The following is a 22,269-nucleotide window of genomic DNA, read 5'->3' as shown; positions in this document are numbered from 1 at the left end:
AAGTGCTGGCATGAGGTCTCAAGAGATAATCTGCTTGGATTGCAGGGCAGAAGAATAAGAATACAACAATCCTCAATACCCACTATGCTGCTGTGGTGTCCCATTTTTACACATCAGTATGAGACAGTCAGTAAAAGGAAGTTTAGAAACTCCTCTCTGATAAAACATTTTCTTAGCTCTATGCTAAACTCTGTGTCCCAAACCATCAAGGTATCATCTCACTCATTCTGAGAGTTAAACGCACAAGCAGGTAAGTATCTGAGGTGGGAGGGAAAACAGTTTTTCCACCTAGCGCAATTTTAAAAAAAAATCTCTCTCATTGTGCATTAGGATGAAACCAAGAGCTTTTCAAAAGTTTCAGAGAAAAACCCAGAGACCCACCACAATAGGGCCAGCAAATTTGTCTCTCTCTCTTGTGCATGGATGCGCACACACGCACACACACACTTGCTCCGATTCTCTGATCCAAACTTCAGAATGTCTTATTCCTGTGAATAGGGCACTTACTTAAGAGGGGACAAATCCCTTCTCATCCCAGAGGGAGGGGAAACTTGAACTGGCATCTCCCACATCCCCCTCTGAGTATCCTAACTACTGGATTACCAGGTCTGGCTCCACAGGTAAGTTAAGCAGAACACCTCTCCCCACCCTGGTTCAAGCATTGCCAAAAGACTTTCACATCCAGGAAGAAGTCATGGGGCTGCAGGTCACACACTCAGAGGCAGAAGTAGAGGTACCAAGGCAATGGTAAATAATGTGACCACAGTGACTTTGGGTACCCACCAAGCTGGACAGTTGCTGAATTTTGTTGTTGTTTATCAATCCCCAGAGGGTCTGAATTTGGGATTCTGAAAGTGTCAGTTATGTACCTAAGTCCTTTTGAGAATCTAGCCCAGCACAGTCATTAAACTATGTTTTCCAGAGTAAAGTTTTTATTGTTGAGTCAGCTAATGATTTCCCCATACACACATTACTGGGGACAGTCTTTCAGCTAATTACATTGAGAGACACACTTCTATTAGAGCAGATAAACCAAGACAATCATCTGTAGACCTCACAGTGGAACAAGTCTTCTAAAGATATCTATTTGAGAAAAAACAGTATTGGATCATTAGGAGGCGGCTAGATTAGATTTAATAATGTAAATATGGTTGAAGCATAATTTGCCTATAGCTGTCAAAGTAACAGCAGCATGAGATTTTTTTCCTAACAAAATTATAATTTGAACCAGCCATGATTACTTCAAGGATTTTTCTGTAATTATCTGCGTGCAGATGAATTTCTGAAAAAGATTTAAAGCTAAAACAACTTGTTATTTTGACGACATAAAAAAATGGAATTTCCATTTGTTCCTGCTGCACTTAATTGTAGATGACTTCCAACTAACTGAACCCCCACCAACCAAAAGGCCCAAGTCAAGCAAAACATTAAACCTGTATGGCAAAATGGCTAATGCTGGTATGGCAGGTCCCACACGTTTCTTGGCAGGGGTTAGGGCATCACCCATTGCCCTTTCTCTTGAGACACCAAAGGCCCCAGTAGGGGCCCAGAAAGGTGGTAGGGAAGGGGTCTGTGCACCAGACCCTCTCAACCTCTGCAGGTTTTTTACCCTTTCCACCCCCCATGAGTAATATTACCCTCAGTCCTTGATGCTGTGGGGGAGGAAGACTCCCTGGTCTGCTGGTAGGATCTCCCTTCCTCCAATTCTCTGGTTTCTCAAATCTCAGCAACCCACTTTCAATATGAACTTCTCTGTCCTTGCTCATTCCACTCTATCTGCCTGAAGTATGGTGGTGGAGGGCGGTTATTTGGTTCCTGATGTGTCTTAATTGGCTGCACGTACTTCAATTAGCCCATAGTAGCTTTCCATAGTCTTCAGAGACCCACCCCTTAATTACACAAGGGCTCATGTACCTCCTCTTTAGCATTTTCCCATTGTTCTCTTACTCTGCTGAATCACACATGCTTAATTTCAGTTGTATGTATGAGTTTAGAGGCACTCGCATGCTTTTGTAGAGAAGGAACAAAACACTATTCTACTGAAAAGGGCCAAAATCAGAACATAAACATAAAAACTAAAGAACCAATTTGCAGGTCAAGTTAAGACCCAGGCTCTAACCTGTCCCTAAACCTGCAACTGGATCCTCTAGTTTGGGCCCCTGTACCTTTGTGGAGTTTAATGTGACCAGGCTGTATGCAAGCGGAAGAGTAAAGACTAATGGCATCTTCTGGGCTCAGGCCCATCTGAAAGAGCAAGAGTTTTGATGACATAAGTACGGCAGCAATCTTAGCCTCCCAGTAGCAAAATTGGCTCACCATTAAATTTAGTCTCAGGCACAAAAAAAGGTTGGTAATTGCAATATCACATGTCACATTTCACAAACACTAGATTTTGCACAATATAATGGAAAGGAAAAGGGGTGGAGTCACAAACTTCACTGTTGACCAAACCAAGCACAGGGCGCATAAGGGCTTCCTAGGGAACATAGTTCAGAACTGTCTCTAACATTTACCCAATCAGCCAAATGTGGACAGAAACTAAGTTATTCTAATATTTTCCATACTACCTGGCAAGTTGTTTAGTTATGTGCTATCCTAGAGGCAGCATAGCAGCTGCTAATAGATATAGCCAAGGGTCCATATGGTGCTATTTGAAGTTTTTTCTGTAGCTTAACATCTAGATCCTCTTAAAGTTAACCTGTTAAATAGCTTGCAGATAAAAAAAAAAAAAAGAGACAATACACAAATGGAGATTTTGCATTAAAAATTCTGATGAAATAACCTTAAAAAGGTCTGAGTCTTAACTTGCGTAGATCCTATATGAATATAAAATGGGAGAAAACTTTTTTCTTTTAGCCAGATATAATTCATATGACAAGCCTACATTACGGTTTATGTTAGCAAAATTTACATTGAGCCATGGGTCTCAAAAACTCACCCCTGTGCAACATAGTTTTGCTGACATAAGCACTTTAGTGTATAGCTGACACTGCTCATTTAGGTGATTTTATTATGTCAACCACAGAGTTGTCCACATGGAATAGCTGCACAAGTGACCTGACAGAGGGGCAACTGCCTCAAAACAGCTGTGCTGCTGGGCGATTGCTAGTGTAGTCATGCCCCCAGTATATCAGACAAACTGCAGAGTGGATATATGGAGAAATATACTATCACCAGAGGGGCTGGCTAATATTGTATTTTGCTTTTTCCCCTGCACAAGTGAATCACATCTCAGTCCTGGCTAACGGTCAGGCTGCATCATGCTCATGTGCTTGTGCCATTGAAGAAGAAATAAAAGCAAATCTTGTCATAGTTCTGTTACTGATTTCTGTCTGCTTCTGAACACTCCTGCACATTCCATTACTTCTAGCAAAGCTACAGACAGGCTAGGAATTTTCTAAAAATTCTCTGTCTGACTCGTAAAGAAAAGAAGCATTCCTAATGCCTAAAAGTAAAAATTCTTAAATAGGAAGAGCAACCTTCACTCCCCGCCCCCCACCAAAAAAAAACCCCATACACCTACCTCTGGTGTATAAAAGTTTTTTATAGAAAGTACGTAACTCATTTATAGATGACATTTTCTCAACTGGTGCTTCCCAAATGGGATGATGAGACAGACTTTGATTCCCTCTTAAAATTTACACCGATTTCTTTTGGTTTCTTTTGTGGTTTCTTTTGGCCCAGTATACACATCAATTAAATTTTTATATTAAGTGAGGAAATGTCATTTGTGCATAGATTTTAAGCTATATTAGGAAAAGAAATCTTTAGTGATGTTTAAAGCTGCATTATATAGTAATAAGGAAAGAAGAACTGATGGCTTCATTTCACCCCCTTTGTTCTTGGTCCCCGCTCCCTATTTCACCCAGGGTTAGGATTGTAAAAAGACTTGTTTCCAATTTAGGCCCCAGTCCATCAGACATACTTAGCCCCAGTCCGTCAGACATACTTAGCATTTTGCACTGAGTAGTCCCACTGGGGAAAATGAAGCCCCTGGTGCCTAACATAAGACACGCCATTATTTGCAGGACTTAGGCCTCAAAATGTGAGAGAAACAAAATATTTATATCCTTGGAATCTTCCCCCTGTAAAAGTTCTGCATCAGATTTCTTCACATTCAGCAAAAATTCAGTTTCAAAAAGGTGTAGCTGTGAAAGAAACGTTGCATTTTCAACTAAATCTCCAAGGTTATTGGTTTTTTTCAAGTGATAAGTCAGAAGAAAATAGAGCAAACTCGCCTTTCAGACCCAGACAGTAAGGTGCTAATTCCCACACAGCATTTCACTGCTCTTTACTAGTCACATCGGTAGATCTATCAGGCTGATGTAGCTCTCATTAACTGTCACTGCTTGGTTATGACTTAGGCTTGCTGTGATTAGGATTGGCAGCAATTATTTCCAGGGATCTTGGAGAGCTGCAATAATAAATTTGAAGCATCTGTCAGGTAGTCAGGGAAAGAAACCCACCTATCAGTAATGTGATGGGGTGAACTGGGCCCTGAAGCCCCTTCCTGGAGACTTGCAGCATTGACATATCCCGAACCTCCCAGAAAAACTATAGAACAGTCCTCCAAGCAGGCTAGACTGGCTGCTTCCTCTGGAGCCACTCAGGGGGCAGATAGGCTTGTAAAAGCTGTTGGAGAACAGAGCAGCAGTCTTGAGACCTATAGAGTCATGAGTGCAGAGCTTTTAGCGGCACAGATGAGTCACTACAGCCATGCTGCTACAAGTCAGCCTAGCCACAGTTTGTTGGCTATTTTTCTGACAAATACTCCCCAGCCCTGCCCTCTCCCCCCGCCCCTGCAGCAAGAGACAAAGGAGGTGGCAAGGCCCTGGCTCCAGGGGACGCTCAGAGCCTCCTCTCCCCAACATGGCTTGGACTGGCTGTCCCTGGCTCTTGGCCCTCTCCCCGGACACTGCAGCTGGGGCCTCTTTGCGTCTTGTCTCCACCATGGTCCGCTCCTGCTCTCGCTTTCTCCCCCTTTCCTGGCACTCATGCTCATGCTCTCTCTGCCGTTCTTGGGCTTCTAGTTCCTTTAATCGCGCCTCGATTTCCAGCCGTCACAGCTCTGCCATGGAGGGACTCCACCCACGATGGACTGTCGCTAGCCGAGTGTGACTTGGCAGGCACTGCGTCTGTCTGACGACGTCGAACCCCGGCTCCTGTCTGAGAATCCAAAATGCTCCCAGGAGGTGACCAGACACTTCCTGCTGGGACAGGATCTGGCCCCCGGATCGGTCATTCTCTTCCAGCTGGGCCTTGGTCGCCTTCCCCACAGTCGGGCTCCTCTCTCTGCACAGCCCCACCAGGTCTGCCTTTAGGAGTCGGGTATAATCCATATCCCCACCGTCTCCCGGGGTATCAACTCACTGGCAGAAGCTGCAGCACCGCAAGGCTCCCAAAAATTGCTCTGTTCCACCTCCAGCACACCTGGCTCTCGTAAGGCTCCTTCCTTCTACTGCGCTCAGTCAGTCGCTGCTGGGAGCTCCTCCCCGGGTGCAGCGCATCTCACTTCTGACACCAGTGTGATGGGGTTCAGGGGTCCCCAGGCACTGCACCCCATCCACAGACAGGAGTGACTCTCACTCAGCTGGTAGAGCAGGAAGTTTATTGGGCAACAGAGGCACAGCTCAGCACAGAGGTGTCAGTACAGCAGGCAGAGACAGAGTGTGCTTGCTCACAAAGCCCTGTTTACACCAGCACTTGTCCGCAAAGCTGGTCTTTTGCAGGAGGTGTCGCATCAATACCCACGAATAACTAAAGTTGTGTCATTCAATTACCAGTGTTCACACAGACCAAGGCAGCACTGAGGTCTGCTCTAAATTACGGCAACCTCCCCAAGGCTGTCCATGACTCGTAGTGTCACAGGGGCAGGCGCTATAGACAGACATCAGATGCACCCGAACTTTAGGTCAGCCCAGTGCACTTCCTGTGCTGAGGAAACTCCCCGCTGGCACCCTCAAGTCTTTTAGGGCAATAGATTGAAGCGAGGGAGGGTGGTACCAATGGCTTCAAGGTATTTCAGGCTTACTAAATGAAAGATATTTCAGTTAAAAATTACTGTTTATTTCTCTGGCTCTAATATGGTGTCGATGGGGGAATATAAAAATCCCTTCAGTTCTATTACTGATGATTGTTTGGGAGGCACACTAGGGGATATTTTGAACACTGAGTATTGTATTGTATTGTCCGCACTTACCCCTCAATAGCCAGAGTACACACCACTTAACTTGTGGTATATCGAGAGCAGAAGTCTTGCCATGACACTGGTTTACAAGCAGTGCTGACTGCTGAGAGACAGCACCTGGGAAGGACTATTGTTTGCCTCCCAGAGAGAAAAAACAGAGTGTTCTCTGATCAGTTTCCCCACAGTGCTTATTCAAACAGCAGCACAAGCAGTACCCTGCTTGCAGCTTATGAGCAGTTCATCTTCTCATTAGCAGAGATTCTGCACCTAACCTCCATCACCCACACAAAATGTCATCCTGCTTTGCATATCAGAAATTAAACCCAGAAAAGGCAGAGAAGAGCAGCTTGTTCATTCTTCTGCCAGGACAGGACCATCAGCCCAAACCAGCAGAGCAGCTATGAATGGCCATAAATTAAGCATGTTAATAGCACCATGGCAATATTCCCTTGCCGCTCCCTCCCAAAATAGGGTGCTGCCTTTTCAGCACTGACGCCAATGGGACCACTAATGTTACAAGTACACAAGTGTTTTGCTTAGCTCAAATGCCAATATGGACAGATCATCCCCAGTGATTCAGATGCATATAATCCATGCAAAGCAATGAGCCATCCAGAGTTTGCTTCCTCATTTTGACATTTCCTTCACCCTCTTTTCCTTTTTTTTTTTTTTGGCTTGAGTTATCAACGCCAAGGTCTATTGAGCACAAGGAATTTCAACATTTCTTTCTTGGTACACAACAGTGACACCATATGGACAGAAAATAAAAGGTAGGATGAAATTGACTCAGGGCTTGTATTTGATTTTGTTTTCTTCTACTCAAATATCAACTTTGTAGAAAAACAAGGAGAGATTATTGATCTGTGGGCAAAAGACTGATCTTTGACTAAAGTGTGAAATTAAAAAAAAAAAAACCACAGTATAGGAGGCTCAAAAGCTAGTGTCTTTCATTATTTGTTTTCCCTTTCATTGAAAACCAGCCACCTAGGGGGACAGTAAATATTTCCCCTGCCCCACATCCTTGACATATTCTGACTGAACTGAAAATCAGGATATTCAATGCTTGTATCACAGCACTGCAGCTGCACCACCACACCGCTTAGCGATGACGTTACTGATGCTGATAGGAGAGCTTCTCCTCTCTGGGTGATGTCATTCTACTGAGAGGTTTGTGGTGCAGGGCAGCGCTCAGACGACAGCCTGGAGAACAGAACCCTGGAACTGTTATACATCCACGTTGCAAGCCACACGCATTCTGAATCTGGATGTTGGATGATTAACCCTCACATATTGAGGTGGAACCTCTGTAGGTTGCATATTGACAACACTGGCTGTGAAAGCTGAGCTTTCTCCTCCCATTGTGGGGTGATGTTTGGGAACTTTCAGGGAGTATGAACAAAAATTTTTTGTAGCCTTCAAAAGAGAAAGCACGTGTCCTTCTTTTCTTTGGAGGCCCTCAATAACTCAAGAAGTTGCTGGACCCTTTTGGTCAGCTTTTCTACAGTGCTCACATACCACTGCCTGGTCCTGCACATCCTGACTTTAGAACAGTCACCGCCAACCTTTTTAAGCACCAGATCACTTTTTGAATGTAAGTACAATCCAGGATACACCTCAGACCCAAATACCTGTGCCCCACCTCCTTCCTCACCCCTTGTCTGAGGCCCCTCCCTGCTCATTCCATCTCCCCTATTATCCACTCGTCACTCACTGTCACACGGCTGGGGCAGGGAGCTGGGGTGAAGATAGGACTTCAGACGCTGGAATGGAGTTTGGGTGCTGGGTGGCACAGAGTGTGGGAACGCTAGATTTGCATCACCTGCTTAAGTACGCTAGCAAATTCTGACATGGGAGCAGCTGGCCACTAGTTCCCTCCATCCCGAGCCCTGAGAGTCCCCCGGCACTCTCATGGAGATGCGGTACAGGAGTCAGGGGGAGGTGGACATCGTGACATCAGTGACCTCTTCTTCTGCCTTCCCCACTCTGCACAGTAAGCAGGAGGCTGCCAGGGGGCAGGAGCAGCATGACAGTGAGGGGAGGGGCAGCTGAAGTGGACCTTCTGAGCAGCAATTCTAACTAGTTTGGCTGGGAGTCTATTGAGAGCTCCCAGTAGACCCTGATTGGTGACCACTGCTTTAGAACAGCTGCTGGGGCAGGGCAAACTGTGTCAGGCTCTGCCACAGCATTGACTTTCTGGGCTGAAATGTTTCATGGCCAGAAGCAAATTAGGTTTGAGAGCAGAAGGAGCCATTTGGCCACTTCCATGTAGAACAACTGGTTTTTTTTTCCCCCAACAGTTAAGTCTCAACCAACCTAAGAGCTGCCTGTTTCAGTCAATCCTGGGCAAGCACAAGCTTTGGGATTTAAATAGGGCAGAAGCTTGTGCTGCACTTGCACGGAGGGGTGAAATTCAACCCACCAGTGGAGTTGGGTATGAAGTATAGCAATTTTGTAACACCATCTCTGTTAAAGTTGTTTTAAGTAAACGAGGCCATCGTGGGCAATGCTTTAATGCAGCACAAAGAGTGAGGTTTTCCCCTCACACACGTCACAATACTGACTGATGTTGAACACGAGGACAAAGGTTAGGAAGCACAACAGGGATTTTCACTGTGAGCTCCATTGTGAGCCCTGTTGCAAGCCTGTGCAGGGAGCTCTCCTTTGGGCAGCCTAACTACACCACAAGAGCCTGACCAGGACCGTTACTCCTCCCCTCACAAAAGAGGGCAGGCCAGGGTAGAACTCTGACTTCACAGGCTTATGCATGTCGGTGTGAGGAGAAGGGGGAAACTGTGATCTGGCTCAGAAAGGAAAGTAGGAACTGGGTTGGTGCAATCTGGTTCTGCTTGGCTACTGCTCCAGGGCCACAGGTCCAAAGCAGCCTACTCAGGGTGGAATGCAAGGTTCCAGAATCCAGTCCAATACAACCACGCATACACAGTTGCGCCACACCACACTCTGATTTCTTGGCTTTCTGTGATTAAAATAAGAGCCCTGGGACTGTAACACTTATTTGTATTTCATTATTAGCACAATTATAAAAAGTGTGCCTCAGGAGTCTGACCTTCACACAAGAACCTGATATCATGGCTGGAAGAAATCTCCCATCACTCCATGCAGTGGCCAGCTCCAATGAGACATGAAGCATGATTTCAAGTTTACTGGACTCAGTTGAATTCAAATCATCCTCTTTTAATTTCTCAGAAATTGCTGAAAATATCCCTCTGAACCAGGGCCATTTGCACATGAGTGCTGAAGTCTTTCCTAAATCAATTTCATTTTGGATACAGGTAATACCGCCTATTTAATTTTTAGTGTTTAGCCACACAGATTTAGTGTATGACAAGCCATGCTGCAGCAGTACAATGTTTTGGGCACAGTCCTCGCCCTACTGAAGTCAGTAGGAGTCTTGTCATTGATTTCAGTGGAAACTAAGACCAGACACATTAAAGTACTGTGCAAAGGGTACAGTCATCCATTAAGAAGGTCCATGGAGCACTTTGGCTTAATGTTTGACAAGGCATCAGAGTCATCATTCATTCTCCTCGCACATGGAACCAAAACATGATTTGAGGCAATACGTTGTCATTTACTTGCTGTAAGTAACTTGTCCCCAGGCACCGCCAAGTGCTAAGATATTGCTGCAGACCCCCTGCCTCAGTTTCCCAAACTAGCATTTCTCACCTGCTCTGATGGCTTATATCAGTGGCTCTCATCCAGGGGTATTGTGAACTCCTGGGAGTAGGCAGAGGTCTCCCAAAGAGTACTTCAGCTGGTCTAGATATTTGCCCAGTTTTACAACAGGCTACATAAAAAGCACTAACAAAGGCAGTACAAACTAAAATTTCATACAATTTGTCTATCCTCTGTCTACTAGACACTGAAATGTAAGCACAATATAAAAGTCACTTTGAATATAAATACTTATGTGGGGAAAATGAATAAGCAAGCAATTTTTCAGTAATAGTGCACTGAGACATTTTTGTATCTTTACGTCTGATTTTTATAAGCAAGTCATTTTTCAGGGCAGTGAAACTGGAGGGTTTGCAAAACCAATCAGACTCCTGAAAGGGTTACAATAGTCTGCTCTATATAGCTTGGTCCACCAGGTAAGTCACAAAGGAAATTCAATTGCCTTCCAGGGTAGCAGAGTCCAATGCCACAATTCAGGCAAAGAGAGAGGCCTTTGGTCTAGGTTGGCTTAGTTTTCCATCTCTGTAAGATTAGTCATCCATCCACCTCCAAACTCAAGTCTGTCACTTTCCTGCTCCTTCATGGGAGATGAGACACCCCCCTTGCAGCACCTGGTTTAAGAATCATTCCCCAGGTACCTCTATGTTCTTGTCTGACTCTCTTTGAAGGAAACTGGTTCTATCAGGCACCAATCCTCGCTCCTCTCCTGCTTCTCTGCCCCATAAGGGCTGGGGATCAATGCTCCAACCAGCTGAGCGGCCTACACCTGTTTTTGCCCCTCCCTTCTAGTCTTACACTCACATGGGCTCAGCTGACTGCGCTCACGGATGTACATTAACTCATCTGGGTCTACTTAAGGGATCATAAATCTTGTCACAGATGTGTCTTTGGGGCTACAAGGGCAACAAGATGTGACTGTTCTATAGGAAAATATTTTAATCACACTAGTTATTTCTAGCCTGAACTTTTATAGCTCTTTTTAACTCTGAGCACTTAAGTTTGCAAGCTTAACGTCCATTGGTGTTTCTAAAAGTTAGCTATCTACTATATATTTTAGAGGGTGTCTGTGTGTTGGTGCTACATTTGTTCAGAAATGTCTCTTAAACCTTAAGAGCCATGGCCACAAAATTTGGTCCACAGCTTCCTGTTACCCGAGCTTAAGCCAAGGTCAGAGTCTGGATGTGCCTGGCTGGGAGAAGTGCGTGAAATCCCAAGATATCCCAGAACGTGGAAAGGGAGGCAATACAGTGAGTGCAGGAAACAGCGATTTTGCACAGTGACGACTGGGGGCAGCTGCAGTAGGAAAAACAGTGGCCATGTAGAGACAGGGCTCTCCACTCTGCCAGGAGAGGTAATTGCCTCTCTATTCCACCCCAGCACTCAGCCACAGCCCTGCTCTTCCCACAACTCCCACACACAATTAGCCAGTGCCCCCCCCAAAGACATTGGAGCCAGAACCTCCAGCCCCAGGCCTCTCACTGTTGCTGTTCCAGGGCCAGGGAAAATATCCCTGCCTCCAGCCTGCCCTGCCCTCAAGTTCACAATGGGGTGGGGCAAAGGCACCCCTCAGTAAGGAGCCCAGCCTCCCCCGGGGTGTGGGAAAGTGCCTCCCCACACAGGAGCTATGGGTGGGGTCCACTTCTCCCCACACCTCCCCCTGAAACACTGGGACCAGGAACTGCAGCCTGGACCCCCACAAGGAGATACCAGGGCAGGGAAGCTTGGTTGTCCCCCACGGACTAGCTCTACCTTCACTGCTGTGTCTGCCCCCCAGTAAGCCCTCTGAAACATCCCCATCCCCTGCCATAAGCCCCATGCTTCATGAGCCCCTCACACACTCACCATGACTCATCACATGTCCACCTCTCTGCCCCAGCCCCACCCCTACCTTTCACCCCTCAATCTGAACCACCACCCCCCAACAAAACCCCACATTGACATCTGCATAGTGAGCAGCTGGGAGACCCAGAGCCTGAACTGACAGACTCAGACTTGTAATGGGACACTAAAAATAGCCATGGGGACCTCCCCCTGCCCGCAGGCTGTAGTCTGGGCATCTGCAACACCTTCCCAAAGCAGAGGGGGCTAAGCAAGAAGATATGTCATTGAGAGCTGAAGAAGAAAGCCCTGGGAGAACCATAGCTGGTCATTCCTTCAGACTCGCACAGATACAGCTCATGGAAGCAGTGCCTCATAGACCCAACAGACTGCATAGCGTACTGGAAAGGGCCACTGAGCACTGCTAACAGACTATGTTATGGTGCTTGTGCAGAAACAATTAGCATACATGCTTTATGGTCAGATTGCTTTTACTAGAAAGGGGAGCCAATGAGCATACTGTGCCTTTTAAAGCAGAGCACAGGTTAGAGGGAACTGGACAGGAGGCAGGAAGACAGTTTGGAAGCAGCATTCACCCAACACACAGGTAGGAAGCTCATGGCTCCCATCAGCATTCTAATAACGCTTCACTTCTTAGCGCACCAACTCTCGTGAGCTCTCAGAGCACTACCCTGCACGGCCCAGACCCACAGAGAGACACAGCAGTAATATCTCCTCCCTCCAGGAGTGGAGCTGTGCTACCTCACAAGGCATTGCCACCAACATCTTCTAGGCACACAGCCTCTGCATACTGACTACTCAACAGCTCCATGGGCTGCAGCTTACTCCTCCCGTGCACAGCAAGAAACCCAAAGCCCTGGCTCCCGACCCAGTCACTTACATACCCCATAACACACAGGCTGCAATTCTGACTGGCTTTTTGATGGGCCACAGGAAGACAGGAGAATGGTCTTTATTAGCTCCCCAAGCACTTGGGCACAGCCTAGCTATCATTCTCTGCAGGCCTCCTAACAACAGCATTAAAAGTGACCTGCCGACAAGTGTAGTCACTGCTAACATGCACCCTAGTGACTGGGAACAGCTCAGCAACACTGTTTGCTATAGCACCCTGGCAAACAGCTGCTCTGGCCCTGCAGTGGTCTCATTCATCTGGCCACTTAGCCCTTCTGCCAGGTCACTTTTAGTCCCATCACCCCCGACCTGACCCAGCCCCACACCCCTCCTTGGCCCTACCTGGACTCACTTCTCCGCAGACTCTTCACCTTTCCCAGTTCTCTTCCAATTTTCACGCAGAACAACATCTCATAGGGCTCCCTCCCTTGAGGTCTGGCTCCAAGCTCAAGAGTCCTTCTCACTTTGAATTGGGATTTATTGCACCTTCAGTAGAGATGCCCAAGCCCCCTTCCAGTGACTCTGTGGTGAGCCACTCAAGCTCCCTTCTTTGACTTCTCCCTCCCTTAGTCTTTCTTTGGGCCATTTCTCACAGTCCTTCCTGGGCTTATTGCATATCTGCCTTGCTCTAAACCTTTTACTCTCTAACAACCACAGCCCTGACGAGCTCATTCCCTAGCTTACCACTCAGCTGGGCTTCATCTTCAGTTGGGCCTAGTTAACCCTCCAGCTGCAACCAGGTGCACAAATTACTGACTATGTCCAATTAACTCTTTCTTTACTTGCCTGGGGTACGATGCTACTCTGCATGAAGAGTTTGGAATCTGGTCCCACGTTCTGGTGCCTGTTCTTCACAGGTTTTTTTTGTTTGTTTGTTTTTGTTTTTTAAGATAACTGACTGAAGACAATTGTGCTTTGGGATTAATCATGAGCCTATTGAAATCAGTGGGAGTTTTTCCTTTACTTCAATGGGGACTAAATCAGACCCTTCATTTCATGTCTTAGGTAAAGTTTTCCTGCTTCTTGAACCACAAGATTAGTGAGCAGAGCACAAAAATCATCTCTCTTGTATCCTCTCTCAAAAGCCCACCCTTTCCTCTTTCAAACTCAGACTAGATTTTGACCTGTTTTCCTGGGGAAATATTTGCACCCCCCCATTAAAAATACACAGCACAAAATGAGTTGGCTTACATGTGGTAAAATATAATTAAATATAATTTATCACAGAATGAGAACTATCCTACATTTGTGGGACTATTTACGAGAAAGGGAAAGGGAGCTGCATGAATGGATTGTACAGCATGTCTCCTTAATGGAGGCTTGAGGAATGCATTATCAATGAAGAGTGCCTCTTCCCTTGGTGAACTCCCTGTGAACCATTATCACAGTGCACTCTCTTGCACTAAAAAAAGATATGTTTCTGCCTGATAGATGCCACTCCTGGGGCAGCTCAGCAGGACAACATACAAAGCCAGCACCTTGTCAATGAGGGGGTTTCATCCAGCCACACTGAAATGTGGGGCAATTTCAATGAAATCCTTGTTATGGAAACACACTTATTTTGATTATCACAAATTCTAGACTTCAGTCTGACTGCCTCATTGTAATTGCAAAGTGTTTTGCTGAAGAATGGCTGATGATGCTGACTTTTTATACACGTATCCACAAACAGAAGACTGTTGGGTGTCTGCTGAAGCCTTCCCCTTTGGGAGTGTATAATTAATTTTGGATTTCACAACTGAAAGCTTGTTTTAAAGGAAGTGAAGGAGAAAAGGGGGAAGAAGCCCAAAAGCTAAATAATTCTTTTCCAACAGAAACTTCTTTCTGTAAAAGCAAGTACTAGTCTTTGATCATAATATTAGATCCTTTCCAAAACCACATTTTGAATACTAATAAAATTTTCATGTTTCTGCCTTTTCCTACATGCTCTTTCAAGTACAACAAATGAGACAAGGAGAAGAACTGTATAGTTTTGCTGGTGAGGAAAAATGTTTTTCTAATGCAGCAGATACTCAATTAGATCATTCACAAGAATCACATTGCAATTTGAAGGGAACAAGTAAGCATGGTTCCTGGAAAACTTATTTATGTCATTGGAGGAGATGTGAAAGTGAGCCTATTCTGATAATTTTAAAATCTGATAAAGGGAGAGAAACTAATTATCTTCATATATATTTAAATTTTCTCTCCAGATTCCAGTGTGTACTGTCATCTCAGGATTAGAAAGGGTATTGAGCATTATATAAAAAAACAGACTTTTACCATTATGCTGATTGCTACACTATGAAGTACAGGCTTTACTTGCCTAGTCCAGTACCCTCAGGACCTGGGTTGTCCCGGACGAGGGGATTTGCTGGAAAAGGGGAGGTCAGTGCAGCTGCCTAAAGGTGGGGGGCGTTCCTGCAGGGCTCCCCCACAGGGCTGCTGGGCTCCTCTCCCCTCCCACCACCCCCAGCTGACAGAGGTCCCTGCAGCAGGGGCTGCCAGCGAGGCCCATGCCCCAGCCAGCTCCCAGCTGCGGGGCTGCCAGCCATGGCTGGTCTCTGGTCCAGCAACATCCATTGTCCTGACTGGCGAGGGATGTTGCTGGACAAGAGAGTGCTGGACGAGGGAATCTGAACCTATAAATCACGGATGACCAACCAATTAGGGATGAAGAGCCATAGAGAGAATGCAAAGAGCCAGCTACTATTGATTTATTTTTAGCCATCTAGCTAGATATGATAGATAAAATAAATATGTAATATGTGGCTCAATGCCCACCCCCAGGAGCCAGACACCCCAGCCTCCTGCTCTAATCCAATCTCCCTCCCCTTCTCCCCAGCCAGGCACCTCCACCCCACCAACTCTAACTTGATGCCAGTAACTCACCAGAGCTGCTGATGCCCCAGAGCCATCACCCCTGCCACCCGCAGCTGCCTGGTGCTTCTCCTGCCAAGCCCTGAGGCATGTGCGTGGAGCGGCAGACTGAACTCCCTGTGCTCATCTGTGAGGAGGAGATGCATTTTATGGCTCAATGAGCTGCATGTGGCTCAAGAGCTGCAGGTTGGCCATCCCTGCTGGCCTTTGGGGCTTCATTTCACTATTGAACAGATCATTCAGTGAGACAGATTAGTAGCTTTTTACCAGTCTAGCCAGTGCTGATAACCCTCTCTAGGTCCTCTCTGTTATATATTGGAGCTAACTTCGTTAGTCTTTTATTCCTGCGTTGGAGTAGGATGAGGACTGAGGTATTTATCATTAGTAGATGAAAAGTACTTTTTTAATACTGCATGTGTTGGATCCAACCACACCTGCTATCAGAGCTTGATTGTCATGGGCACAATGGCCTGGAGAACCTAGGAAATGGGTACATTTGAGAGCCTCTTGACCCTTTGCATTGATGGGTCTGCCAAGGAGTCCAACTAGCATGTTCTGATAATATTCATTCACGTACCTAGATGTGATTATCTGATTTTGAAAAAACCTTTTGCTCAAGATTTTCAGTACCTCAGCATTCAGGCCAAGCCAGGAACACACAGAAGTATTTCCCTTTCACCAAGAGAATGTTGATTCTTCCACTTCTAGCGTCAATTTAACCCAGGAAGCTAAAAGTAGAGGCCAAAGAGGTAACACTTGTTACAAACCCCCCCACCCCGCAAAAATACAAGTTAAAAAAAAAAACCTTACTAATGCTTCCACTCCAATCTTATTTCATCCCACTCACCCATAGCTATGTGTCGCTAGAGCATTTTGCGCTGTATGTCAAAACAGAAGCTGCCCATGTCAGGACCTTTCAAATGGCGAGAAGCTGAGTTTTGGCATGGAAATAAATAACATCAGCCTTGAGTTGTGTTGAAAAAAATTACAAGCCGTATTTGTGAGCCAGGCCTTCATCACAGAGCAGGTTCTAAACCATTTGGAAATAGACTGTGCCTATTTATCAAGGCTGGTGGGTTCAGATTCGATTTGGCTATTGCCCACTAGGATGAATCAGTCAAGCCAGCTTTATTGCCAGAGCTGCGGTTGAGCAGACCTATATTCTGTATCAGGAATGTGCAATGCAAATGTCTTGTAGAAAGCCACTGCTGTAGAGTAATGGTCTTATTAACTAAACTGGACTAGGACAACATGGCATTCAGCAATAATGTTATTGATGAGTACACAGTAACGGCCGCTTCCGTAAGAAAATAACTGCAGAAGAATGAAATTACTCCCCATTGTACATTATGGGGATCAGCAGTGGTCCCATAAGCTGAGTGCTGGGGTGGCTGCCCAGGAGAGATTCAGGTGCCGCTCATCTGACCAGCAGAGTGCCCCTAGCCACCCATGGGTGGCAGCATGTATTTCAATGGGTGGTGCATCTATAGACACACACACACACACACACTTTGGTGCACATAACAAAATTTAGTCTGCGCACGGCTGGAAAAAATGACAGGGAAGAGGTGATTGTGGCCATTCAATGTAGCTGATGGAAAGATATGAATATTCATCAAGGGGCGGTTGTGCCTGCTGAGTGGTAACCATTGAGCGCCTTACTGAGGCCTAACTGTATAGTTTTGAATTTGCAAATAAGCTCCAAACACCTGTTTCTCTTTGTAATCAGGTTTTGAAGGGTCTTTGCAGGAGGCTGGCTACTTTTACATCCTTTGCTGAATGTCCAGAGAGGTTGAAGTGTTACCCCACTGATTTATGTGTGAGCCCTTTCTTGATTTGTGCCCCTTTATCCTTTGGCACAGAGACTGATAAGCACTAGCCAAGTTGGGACAGTGGCCCTTGCTCCTTGTCTCTGCCATGAGGCTGGCTCCTGCACCAGCACTCTCACCGCAGCCCCAGGGATGTACCAGCCTCACCCCATTTCTAGGAGCCTGTGCGCAGGGCACCCCCACCTATGATGTACACCATGCATACAGCAATAGATACAATTGGGTGGGACTACTTAATGCCTAACTCTGTCTGATGGAAGGTAATTAAGTGCCCAAGTCGGCTTTTCACTAGCCTCCTCCAGTTTGTGACACAGTTGTGAGGGAATGGGCTGGCCTGGACTTTACCAACTATGTCTGGTTAAAAATCCAGTCCTGCCCTCAGAGATGCAGAAACTATGTACGACTTGAAAACATACATGCTAATGGATGCCAGTGTACTGAGGGGGTTCAATAAAAACACTTAAAAGAATGGCTACTTGAAGATGTAAGTTTAACTAATGCCTTTTTGGAAATTATTTAAACTATGTTAGCTTTCTCCGTGTGATGCAAAACAAGGAGTAATAGGCCTCAGTAAGATGCATCCTCTGTCTTGTATAATTCATACATGCCTGAAAGAAATCAGAGAAATCATTTCATGTTTGTTTGTTATTCCAGCTGTATACTTGAGTAGCTTGTGGCCTCAGCATTTAAAAAGAACAATAATGGGTCATAGTAGAAAAATCACAGTTTTTCAGGGCTAGTTTCATTTTAGTGGCAGGATAATAGTTGGTGCCTCAGTTTCATGGCTGGTAGTAAAGGGATTTTGTGTCTCTGGACTGTGACATTTTTAATAGAACCCAAGACCACAGCTGATACTGTGACATCATCCTAAAATTCAGTCTGTGCAATCTTAACTAATATTTTCAAGGCAACTGCAACATTAAGAACCAGCTAACTAGCATTTTAAAAAGTTTGGGCATGACTCCCGCTACACTTTCTAGCATGACAGCCCTTTAGCCAGCAGATGTTAAGGGTCGAGTGATAGCCCATAAAGCCAACTTTGTCCCATTTGCCTTAGTTTAATTCATTCATCAAGAGCCAAACCATTCAGATGGCTTTCTTCTTACAGGGCTTGTCTACACTACCACCTTTCTTCGAAGGAAGGATGGTAATTAGGGTGTTGGGAGTTTACTAATGAAATGCTGTGGTGCATACGGAGCACTTCATTAAGCAAATCCCAACCCCGCCCCCCACAGCAACTTCGAAGTTTTAAACTTGGAAGTACTGGCACACGTCTAGCGGCAGCGCACCCGCCAGTACTTTGAAGTGCCAGGGGCAACTTCAAAGTGCCCTTACTCCTCAGCACTTCATTAGTAAACTCCCAACACCCTAATTATCATCCTTCCTTTGAAGGCAGGTGGTAGTGTAGACAAGCCCACAGGGTAATTAGCAAGTGCAGAGGGATTAGAGCCTGTCAACAGGGATTGCAAGTCAGTGCTTTTTAAACACATGCATGAGAAAGGGTTACAAACCAGGCTAGTTATTCAGGAGCTTTGTCCATACACATTCCAAGGCCTGTGGCTCTGGACACTGAGGTAATTCTACAGCACGAGACAAAATGCCCCCTGGTTTTGTGTGCCCAACACTGGTACTCTCCCGGCCTGTGGATGGTCCAGGGAAAGTCATTGCACTTGATGCTCCCAAGCAGAGTATTGAATGAGCTGTGGCCAGGCACTGTTCATCCATAAAGGGCATAAACTGTGCTTCAGGAAGGCCTGGGGCTGTCACTGTACTTGGATGGCATTTCATGAATGCCTGCCACAGGTGCAGGGCCAGGTGCAGGAGGTAACGTTCGTTGTGCTGAAGAGGAGACATCTGACAACCACGAGGTAGCAGGCGCAGAGTGGCTAGGCAGGTGCATGTGCATGCTGGCTGTCCAATGGACCAGCACATTGGCCCAGCTGCTGCTAATGTGTGCTTAACTTGCATTGCCCTGGGATATCAACTCCAACCTCCCTTGCCACACTGTCATCACTTCATTGTTACCAACTACCCACCCTGCCCTGGCACCTGTCCCATTGCATTCCAAGTAACCCCTGCCAAAACCCAAACCCACCAACCACTGCATGGCACTAACATGCTATTTGCCACCACCCCACTGTACACATGGCTTCTGCGTTCTACCCCTGCCCTCCGGCCCATTGTGGTTGGGGGAGGCTCTATGAGATTTATCTCCTATCTGAATTGTCCGTAAAACCTCTTCCCAGTGTATTGCCCTCTCAGTGCTATGACACTGTTGCATTATGTCTGGAAAACCAAAGGGGACTGGCAGACACATCCCTCATGTTAGTCAGGTGATGCTATGCTCCATTTACCAAATGGAAAATGCTGCTTTGGACTTGGCGGCGTTCCTCCCCAGCCATCATTTGAATCATCTTTTTCAGCACTTGCTCCTTTGGGGAAGACCCCTACAACCTAGTTCATGTTAAATCTTGCAACACACACAGGACAGGTGTGTGCTCACACACCACCACCACCACCACCAGGAAGTCATTGTCTGTGCTCTATGAGGTTATGCATAGTGTTATGTCACAGAATCATAGGTCTGGAAAGGACCTCAGGAGGTCATCGAGTCCAACCCTTGTCTCTGATGGCATCGTTTCTATATTCTGTATGGTTCTAGATAAAACATGTTAATGTGACCCCTCCTGAGATCAATTCATCTGCTGATACATGTGTTTAACACATGTGTAAAGGATTTATCCAGTGTTCACCAAACATGAAATAAACCATATCACGAAAGCTGATCTTTAATTACTTTATTTTTCACAATAATAAAAATAAATTAGTCAAACAAAAATAGTTAAATTTTTCTATTAAAGAGAAAATGTATACAGTTCGAAAAGGATGCTGTACAGTTCCGGTTCAGGTGCATTGCTGGGGATACACATTCCTGAACTAGTCACAAAGGCCTTTAACTTACACTCCCCCGTTAAATCCACTCAAGGAAGTGGCTAATCAGAAAATTACAGAATGGCAGCTAAGGATTTACAGCATGACATATATATGCTACACAAATCCATGAAAAGTTGGGTTAGTATGATGAAAGACCTGGACAAAAACGTAGATGGCATATGTAAATAAATATACATTAGGTCCCTTTAATAAAAAAAATCTGTATATTCTAAATTGGACTACTTTGGTGCAGTGGCCTGTTCCACAGACAGAGCTCAGAATACACATTTCCTATAAATATCTTGTATTTACAAAGAACAAAAAATAAGTTATAATAAAGTATATCCTTCTGCCAAGAGGGATGACTGGGTTAAGGTGAACTATGAGCAATCTTACATATATAAAGTAGGGGTTTTTTCTGTGGTATTTAAATGGAGGCTTGATGATGTACAATCCCTCAAGACATAGGTGCTGGAGCTAGAGGGGAAGGGGATGCTTCCGCACCCCTAGCTTAAAGTGGTTTCCATCATACACAATGGCTCTCGGCAACTCACTATACCAATTGTTCCAGCACCCATACTTCATGATGCCCCTGATGACTTCAGGGAGGATCAGCAAGGGCACCTAGGTCCATCCATGATGAGCTCGTTGCAGGGTCAGTTCTGCAGAGACCCAGGCAGTGCACCATGACAAAGCAGTCTAATGAAGGCAATGTTGGTAGAAAGTCACTAGGAAAGCATTGAATTTTCAAAGGAAATAACCAAGCCCAACAGATGAGGAGAGTTTGCATTTCCCAATCCATTAAAATCCTAAGGAGCCTCCATGTAAAAAAAAAAAAAAAACCTGTACATTGCAGTACCATTGTGTTTCATTAAAAGTTGACTAGGCAAATTCATATCTGCAATTTTCTACTGAAGCTGCCCCTGTTTTCATCAGGTCAGAATCTGACTCAGTAATTTTTTCTTATAATGGAAATCAACGCCTATTTAAAAACACTACAGATGAAAATGGAAAGTGGAGGGAGAGAGCACAGATTTAGGAAGCTAAATAAAAGCCGACATAATGCCATCAATATATTCTGTAAGCCGCATTAGGAACAAAGAAAGTTTACTTTCAGCATTCACTGTTTGAAGTTCCCAATTAACTGCCCAGTAGAAGGATCACAAAAGCTTTTATAGAGGAGCCAAGAGGCATTAAACACACATCTTCCATAAGAACCAAGTCATGCAATGATTTCTTTTCTGCTATTGACTCTATTCTTGATTGCTCTAATTGTGCTTTTAAAACAGTAGATGCTGTATGAGAGACTATAGGAATAACATATACTATCATAATTGTGCAGTTATAGGTATTCTGGGTTCACTGCACAGGAATTCATTCAGTCATTAGTTTAATAAAACCAGCTACCAAGGGTTCAGGAGCTGGTTGAACTAGCAGCAGCATGTGTCTAATAATAACATCTTATTTCTGGCACAAACTGATAAAAAGCTACCTTGTTCCCACATGCAACAAAGCTTGTATTAATTTACATATCTGCGCCAGCTCATCTGTTCAAAGGTAATAAAAAGGCCAATCACTTAGCACTGCTCTAGACTAAATATTATAATTCCTCGTTGAGTAAGTAGGTGTGGCGGTAGCTATTAGACTCCCCAGCCTGCACACACTCCTGAATGTGACCATTCCACTAAACCCCGCTAAGCTAGCTCCTCCCTGGCTGCCTTGTGTATGAACACTTGAGTTAGCACATCTCTGACATACATCAAAAACAAGCCATCCTGTAGCACCTTAAAGACTAACAAGTTTATTTAATAGATTTGATTAGTTTTTGTGGGTAAAATCCACATATTCAGATTCAGATTAATCAGATTCATAATCTGAAGAAGACGGTTTTACCTAATACATAAAATTGTTAGTCTTTAAGGTGCTACAGGACTGCTTATGGGCTTTTTTCTGTGAAACTACAGACTAACACAGTTATCCCTCTGAGACTCTAAAATACAGTGAGTGTTTTCCTACTAAAAGGGACCACATCTTGGA

The sequence above is a fragment of the Carettochelys insculpta genome, chromosome 12 (genome assembly GCF_033958435.1).
Source record: "Carettochelys insculpta isolate YL-2023 chromosome 12, ASM3395843v1, whole genome shotgun sequence".
Classification (NCBI taxonomy): domain Eukaryota; kingdom Metazoa; phylum Chordata; order Testudines; family Carettochelyidae; genus Carettochelys; species Carettochelys insculpta.
The sequence above is the reverse complement of the archived record's forward strand: the minus strand, read 5'-3'. Positions refer to the sequence as shown.